Source organism: Arachis ipaensis, chromosome B03 (assembly GCF_000816755.2).
Source record: "Arachis ipaensis cultivar K30076 chromosome B03, Araip1.1, whole genome shotgun sequence".
Lineage (NCBI taxonomy): Eukaryota > Viridiplantae > Streptophyta > Magnoliopsida > Fabales > Fabaceae > Arachis > Arachis ipaensis.
The window spans coordinates 23,548,158-23,556,936 of record NC_029787.2 but is presented as its reverse complement, the minus strand read 5'-3'; positions in this window follow the sequence as shown (position 1 = coordinate 23,556,936).

The window sequence follows — 8,779 nt, the reverse complement described above, 5'->3', positions numbered from 1 at the left end:
TAGAGAACGTAATGTCTTACCACCTTTAATTTACGTTTTAAACGTAAAATTCGGTACGATGTTACATTATGGTATGTTCTATTCTTTCTGAAATATTAAATTTACATGAGTAAAATACTAAAGAAGAGAAACTCACATATCATATCAAGATAAAGGTGGCAGAAAAATAAATTAGAGGTGGTACAAATGGTATACAAATTTTGTTTTGTATTAAAGCTGTAAAACGACAATGAATATGGAACATTATAAATTCTTTAAAAAAAGCTAACATTATGGAATGGATTGAAGGAAATATCTAGATATATAACTTGTTGAAATTAAATGCTCATTTTTCTCATGAGACAGAAACAGATTCTAGGCAATTACATATTTCCCATTCTCAATTATTCAAAACATTGTAATAATGTATCTAAAAATACACACACATACACATGCATTTTATGTATCTATTAATTTCAAACACATAAATTGAGTGTTCCTAATTCACATTTTAAATTATTTTATCTATCTTTCTCTTGTCCAAGACGAGATTAAATATCTATGAGTAGGCTATTAACAATTTTAAGATAAATTTTGATAACACTCTAATTAAAATTTAGTGGTCTTAATTCAACTTAAAATGCTAGTTTATGAGGTGGAAAACCAATGGTGGTCTTAATTTTTACAAGGGCTAATAAAAAATTTTAGCATAAAAATTGTATAATGATATTTATATGAAAATAAAATTTATAAGCAAAATTATTTTTAATTTTGTCAGAAATATGACACAAAATAAGTAATTTTACAAATAAAGATAATTTTAAAATAATATTCTTCGAATTTTAAATGACTTGAGATTTTTTAATAATTGAATTAAAATAAAAAATTTTAGTAATTTTTAATATAAATAACTAAACTATCATTTAGAAAAGAGAAAGTATAGGGAGCCAATAGAATATTTGTACAATGTGTATAATGGAAGTTTAGGGATGTCCGATTCAGTATTAGAGATATAACCATTAGTGTTACTTTTTTTCTATTAGCTGAAACTTTTGGGATGAGTGATATCATGATATGGTATAAGAGTTCTAGATTCGAAAGGTCAAGAGTTCGATATTTGGTAAACTTCAAAATCAACTTAAACTTTTGGGATGAGTGGTTTCATAACATGAGATGTTTATTATTCCTAGTACCCGGATGGTTATTTTGGATAGTATGGGTGATTTTTATTTTTTAACTCAATAACCCATTGTACACATTGTACAAATATTTCATTGGCTCCCTAGCAGGACTCGAAAAGAAAATCATCTTCTAATTTATTTTTTAACTTTGTTTACATTAGCTTCAAAATAATTAATCCATTGTTTTTTTATGGAGCGAGACGTCCTTAGCTTTTCTTTTTCTTGCAGGGAGTGATATTGAGAGTATATAAAGTTTTGTTGGTCTTCAATTAATTAGTTATAGTTTTTATTTGAAAAAAATATATATTAAATGAATGAAAAAGGTGAAACTTGAACGCAAAGCACCTGTGTGTGCAAGAAAAACTCTAGTTGATGAACAAATCACATCAAATAAACAAGTTGTACTAAAAGTTTTATAAACAATTTTGGCGTCCATGGCCCCATTGCCAATACAAAAATCCATCGGTGTGGGAAACACTTTAAAATCATTTTAACTTTTGTAACTACTAACAATAAGAAGTTAAACAATAATTTGGAAAAGTGATACATGATCAGTTCCCCTTGATTTATATATAGTAGTTGCCATGTAAAATTATTAGTTGAAGCTGTTTATATTATATGTTAACAAGCATAGCAAAAGTGGCTAAGTTTTTGAGAGGGACCGCGCCGTTTACCCCCATTAGATCATCTAGTTGACTTTTCCGTTCATCTTCGATTCAAATTCTATAAAACTCGAAAAGGGACTCTTGCCCCCATGAAAAGGCAAAATCATAAAAACGAAACAAATCAAAGTGAAAATTAAAAACAAGGTAATTACCCATCCTGACCTGACAATTTATTTAAAGGATCACGATATTTTTAGCAAAAAAATACTCTTTTTGATCCTCAATTTTTGATTTCATAAGATTGATTAGTTCCTTCATTAATGATTTCTCTCTTGAATTATCGAAGCGTATTTACATAACATGTTAATCCATCTGTCTATTAAGTATTAACTAAAAGTGACATTTTTTGTTAGAGACTTTGTTGTTTTTTAGGATAATTCTCAATAGCTGTTTAGGATTTTTTTTTCACATTTTTTGTATATATTGGTTAAATTTGTTTTGTAAGAATTAAACAATATTAATAATTTTAAATTATTTTTACCCATAGAAATTGAAGAAAAAATATACATATTAATAAGAATAACATTGCTAATTCAATACAAAAAATTTGCTAAGTATCGTCGTTACTAGAGGAATTACAAAAAAGAAAAAATATATCGGTAAATTTATTATCGTTGGATTTAGCGTAAGACACAATCCAACAGCAAAGTCCTTGCCGGTCATCAAGTAATTTTCGACGATAACTTTGACGCAAAAAAAAAAAAACAAATTGTCGGAAAATTTATTATTGTTGGATTTAGCGTAAGACACAATCCAACGATAAAGTCCTCGTCGGTCACCAAGTACCATCGTATTTTGTAATCCGATAGTAATTTTCATTAGAATTAACAGTGGATTCTATTATCTTGTTGGTGAAAATATGGAGGAGGTTATCGTCAGATAATTTTCGATGGTAACTTTAACACCATGCATCCTGGTTTCACACCAGATTACCATTGGATTTTTTTCGATAAATCCAAAAGTAACATATTATTTTATATTTATTAAATTAAAATTTACCGATAGATTAACCCACGGTAAATTTGACAATCTTTTTTCTTAATCTGTTAGAACCCGATAATCAACAATTAATAGTCAAATTTCGATTAGTAAAAATCAAGTAGTATTTTTAACAAAAACAACCAATTATATATACTGTTAAATATCAAATGTACAGAATAAAAACACAAAAAATAAAATATTGTCAAACAAATCAAAAGAAAATCCTAGTCACTACAGGTCTTGATAGTTATCATCGTCATCTTTCCCCTAGTCCTGCTACGGTGGTGGTCTAGGTGGTCATGTCGGTGCCTGTCCTGGCTGCTATGCAGAGAACGAGGAGCCTTTCAGGAATGGCGCTGCCACTAGCGTGTATTTGGTCATAGTACACCACCATCTGATTTTGCATCCGTTGAATCTGCTCCACCTCCCGCCTGAGCTTCTACCTCAGGGATTCTGTCTCTACATCGCGAGCATCCCTCGCCGCCATGCGTGCGAGGAGCTTGTATACCTCTCCTTAGCCAAATGCAGTTAGTGATCCTGGTCCTGAAGGCTCTAGGTGAGGCTATAAACCTACTCCTACAAATTGATGTCCTCGAAATTGGCAAGGTTGGTGGTTGAGGTAGACAAAGCTTTAAGAATGGAGGTGTGGAGGTTGTTGGCAAAGAACGACTCCAGTCCGTAGACACGGTTCTAGTTCGATTCGGATGCAGTCTCATGCCACACCATATCAGGATAGATGAAGGAAGCAGAGGAGTTGTTGTTGTTCTTCTCCTCATTCTACTGAGATTGTTGGGTTGCGGCCTCCAAGTTCTATGTGTACTTTCTACGTTCCACATTATATGCAAAAGTGATTAGGACGACAATTAATTGAAAACAAATATATGTTACAAAATAAACCATGACGTTTACTCACATAATAATCCACAGACCGCTGATCGACAAATCTCTCCTTGCTCTCCTTCAAAGTATGAGTATACGTGAAGGTCTTTGCCGTCGTTGCCTCATGATCCAATGACTTAGACTGCACATATTGAAACAATAGGTTAAATCAAGTGACAATCATTTAAAAATCAAGGATAAAATGAACTTAACATACTAAAACAAGTTACATAATAGGCCTTTGTCTTCATGAAAGTCGTTGACCCGCTAGTATACTTGGACAACCTGATTGATGTCCTGTTGGCTCTATTTTTGACTTGGAGATACTTGAACCCCTCATTAGTCTCCCAATATGCATAGGAGCCTTCTTAATGTTTGAGCGGAGCCACTGAGTAAGGTGGCCGCACCTCTCACACACGTCTTCAAGTATCTGTTGAAGCCGCCTAGCCATGCGGTGGTCGAAGATCTTCTTGATCATGGCATCCTGAGTCTTCTCCAATATAAATTTCTCCTTCACAATGCAACAATTAGCATAGTTAATTGAAATACATAAACAAAATAGAAGATAGAAACTAACTAAAGTTTGAATAAGTAGAGATTTTATCACTCACTTATGAAACTATTGCTCTCTAGTCTCAATATGGATCTTCTTATTGCTTGGCCATGGATGGTCGTACATCAACTTAATGATATTAGTACACTCTTGTGTGCAGACATTGTTATCCAATGCAAACTTGTTAATGAAGAACTTAAGATTAGTAAATAAAAATATTATTTAACAATTTCAAAATAAATTGCATTTAAAATTAATTAAAATAGTACTCACGTGGTCTCAGGCCAAATCGTCATCCTAATGACTGGCGGAAGTGTTGGAGAATCTGGCGAAAATTCATGAGAGGATTCTGATACTGCAATGTCCGTCATTGGAGGTGGCGTCATCGATGTAGTGGGCTGGTGATAAACTCCAATTTTAGGGTTTATCTTGTGTTAAAATGAGTAGATTCTATTAACTTATCTCACATTTATTCAATGAAATAGCATGATTTTGTGAATTTTTCGTAATTGTGCTTAAGATTAAAAATATGCTTTTTAGGCTCTTAAATTGCTAAATTTAATTTCTTTTAATTCCATTCGATGCCTTGATGTGTTTGTTAAGTGATTTTAGGCTTAGAAAGTAAAGATTGGATTGAAGAAATGAAAAAAAAGCATGTAAAAATGGAGAATTTATGAAGAAATGAAGTTTTGGAAATCTGCCGACTGCGCGTACGTGTGACCTGGAAAATCATCATGTGGCGCGTACGTGTGACCTTGCACGTACGCGTGACACGAAGCACGTGACTCCCTTAAAAAAAACGTGGCTGGCGATTTCTGAGCTCATTCAAGCCCAAATCTAACTCATTTCTGAAGTATTTGAGGTCAAATTCAAGAAGTGAAAAGGGGGGAGGGAGAGAAATCAGTGTAGCTCAGGAACCATGCTTTAGGTCATTTTCTAGAGAGAGAAGCTCCATCTTCTGTCTAGAATTAGGGTAGATTTAGGTTAATCTCTCTTATATTTAGATTTTAATTATTGCGTTGATCTAGTTTCAATTGCTTTTCCTTGTTTAATTTCTTTGATTCTTGATGAGAGAACTTTTGCGTGGTCTAGAAATTTGCGGATAAATCCTCGTTGCAAGTATAGTTTCTAAACCTTAAAAAGTCCTTTCATACAAATGTTTTGGTTGTCACGAGTAACAAACCCCTTTAAAATTGATAACCGAGTATTTAAACCTCGGGTCATCTTCTCAAGGAATTGCAGGGAGGTGTATTTATTATTTGTTATGAGTTTTTTGGGGAATGTTGAGTTTGGGCAATGGGCACAGGTATATTTAAATGACAAGTAAAATAAAGTAATAATAATAAAATCTCTTGGCAAGGTATAAGAAATTAGAAGTCCAGACTTAGTTATCCTTATCAATAATAATGAAAGTTGAATCTTAATTCCACTTAGTCAACCTTTACTAAAGTAAAGGAAAGTCAAGGGACTAATTAGTTTAATCTTCGAATCCTATTTATTTCCTAAGAAAAGGTTGGGATTATTTGAAGTTCAGTTCAATTAGCAAAGATAACAGTTATCAATTATGTTGAGATAAGGTAACTCCTGAGTTACTGCTTTCTTAACCAAGACCAAAAGGGAAAAAGTAAATTTATCGGAATAAAAATGCCTTCAGATGGGAAGCAACAGTAACATAAATTAAAGAGAGCAATCATAAGTCTGAAATACCTCAAAATATATTAAAATAGAAAATCAATCATAAAGAGTCATAAACAAAAGTGAGAAAACAAATAAAAAGAACATTGAACCTGGGATTGAGAGTCACTCCTAAAACTAAGAGAAGTCCTAAATCCTAATCCTAAAAGAGAGGAGAGAACCTCTCTCTCTAAAAACTACATCTACTCCTAAAATTGTGAATGTGAAAACCTGTCAATGAATGGATGTATTTTTCCACTTTATAGCCTCTAATCTGTGTTTTCTGGGCCGCAAACTGGGTCAGAAACAGCCCAGAATTCGCTGGTTGCGAAATCTGCCACGCTGGTTTTTCGTCACTGCGACGCGGCCGCATGGATCAAGCGGTCGCGTTACCTAGCGTCAGGGAAACTATGGCATATTATATATCAAATCGAAGCTCCGGACGTTATCTTTCCAACGCAACTAGAACCGTGTCGTTTGGATCTCTGTAGCTAAAGTTATAGCCGTTTGAGTGCGAAGAGGTCAGGCTGGACAGCTTAGCAATTTCTCCAACTTCTTGTATTCCTTCCACTTTTGCATGCTTCCTTTCCATTCTCTGAGTCATTCCTGCCCTGTAATCTCTGAAATCACTTAACACACATATCAAGGCATCTAATGGTAATAAGAGAGGATTAATAATAAGCAAATATAAGATCAAAGAAGCATGTTTTCAATCATAGCACAAAATCAAGAAGGAAATATAAAACCATGCAAATATTATGAATAAGTGGGTAAAGGGTTGATAAAATCCACTCAATTGAGCACAAGATAAACCATAAAATAGTGGTTTATCAATTCTCTTAGTTCATCTTGTTAATTTCTCATTTGTGTCACTTTTAGTTTCATGAATCTTTGTTACTTTTAATTTCATTTAATGCAATTTGATATTTTTTTATGTTTATTGGTGTTTAATTGAGTTGTTATTATTGTTATCTTGCATTACCATCTTAGATTTTATTATTATTATAATTTAATATGTTTTTTCTTTTATGCATACCAAGTGTTTGATAAAATGCTTGGCTTAGTCTTAGAGTAGATTTTTTAGCATTCTTGGCCTGGAAAGAGAAATTAGGTAATTTTGAGTCATTAATATCCAACTTGGGTTAGTGATCTAGAGTTGTTAGTTAATCTTGTTTCTATTGATATTACTTATGGATTGGGGTTAACTAAGCCTAATTGATCTTCTCCCGGTGTGGAGATAACGTAATAGGCTTAATTCTTGGTAATTATTGTGTTATGATTAATGACTAGAATAGAAAACTTTGATTCTCAATCCTTGCCATGAATGCCTCTTTAATAATTATCTTTAGTTGTTTTCTTTATTTTATTGTCATTTAGATTATTGTCTTCTTATCCGCAAACCACCCCCGTGAATCTCATAACCAATAATGCGTATACCTCACTGCAATTTCTTTGAGAGACGATCCGAGATTTAATACTCTCGGTTATTATTAGTTTGCATTGTGACAAACAAAATTAAACTCTGATGTGAGTCAAATTGGTTTAGAACTATACTTGTAACGAAACGATTCTTTTATTGAGAAGAAATTCTCGAACCGACGATTGGTTTGCATCAAGTTTTTGAATCCATTGTCGAAAATTGCAACGTGTGCTTGTTATTGGTTATTGTATATATATTAATATTGTGAGTAGTTTGCTCTTTGTTTGTTTACTTGTTTGAGTTAGTAGTTAGGATTTTGTCTCTTTGTTTCTTAATAGTTTTTGTTTTTATTTTCTCTTTTCACTATTCTTATCCCTTTGGCTATGAGTCTGGTTACAATTATGTTATAGGGAATGAAAGCTTCAACAAGAAATCACATTATGGGAATGAAAATCAAGTTAGGGAGGAGCCACATGCTTATATTTAACCTTCATGGCAACAACCTCCTCCGGTCTCTTATGGTTATAATCCACCCCATAATGTACACAATTATGAACTAACTCCTCAACATTGTTGTCAACCTTACCCACAAGTCCAATACCACCAAACACCTCCATATGATCCTAACACATATGAGCCATATGAACCATACTTAGAGCTACCGCCATTCCAACACCAATACTCCCAAGAACCACAAATTTCACATACACCACCTCAACACCCTCGCCACAAGGAACCACATTCTAATTATGACACCTTTCTCCAAAACAATGAATTCTCTCTTCCACCACCACCATCATTGGATGAAGTACTCCAACTTTCAATGCAAGAACAAAGAGAGCTTCTTTCCATTCCCCAAAGGCGAGAAGACCTCCAAAAGATGACTACTATAGCCGAAGCGGTAAAGCACTTAATCTTATTGCGCTCATGCAATCAAGACACTCCCATTGACGAATGTGGAGGACTAACTGAGGAGTGTAATGAGAAAGAGAACTTGGATCTTCAAGGTAAATAAGAGAAGTCAAAGCAAGAATCACAACAAGAGGAGAAAGTTAAGATAATTGAACCAGAAGAAGTGGTTGAAGACTTAGGAGATGTTGAATGTAAAAAGGAATCTAAAATTGTAGAGCTTTCTTCTAGGTAGTTTGAAAGTGATGTTGAGGAGGATAGTGCATAACCTCCAAAGCATATTGTGAATGAAGAATTGGAAGAAATGGGGCAAGCCACAAGTCCTCCTATTGATGATGATTCTGCATCAATATATGATCCCTTTGAGCTTGATGAATCATCCCCCATTAAATTTGAATTTGATATTGAGGTATACTTTACTCAACCCCCGATTTATGACTTGAGTGATGGGGAAGAGTTTAAAGAAAGTGGTGAAGAGAGTTTGAATTGGGGGAAGCTTATTAAGTGGTTGAAGTCCCTCAAAAAGGACGGACGGGAG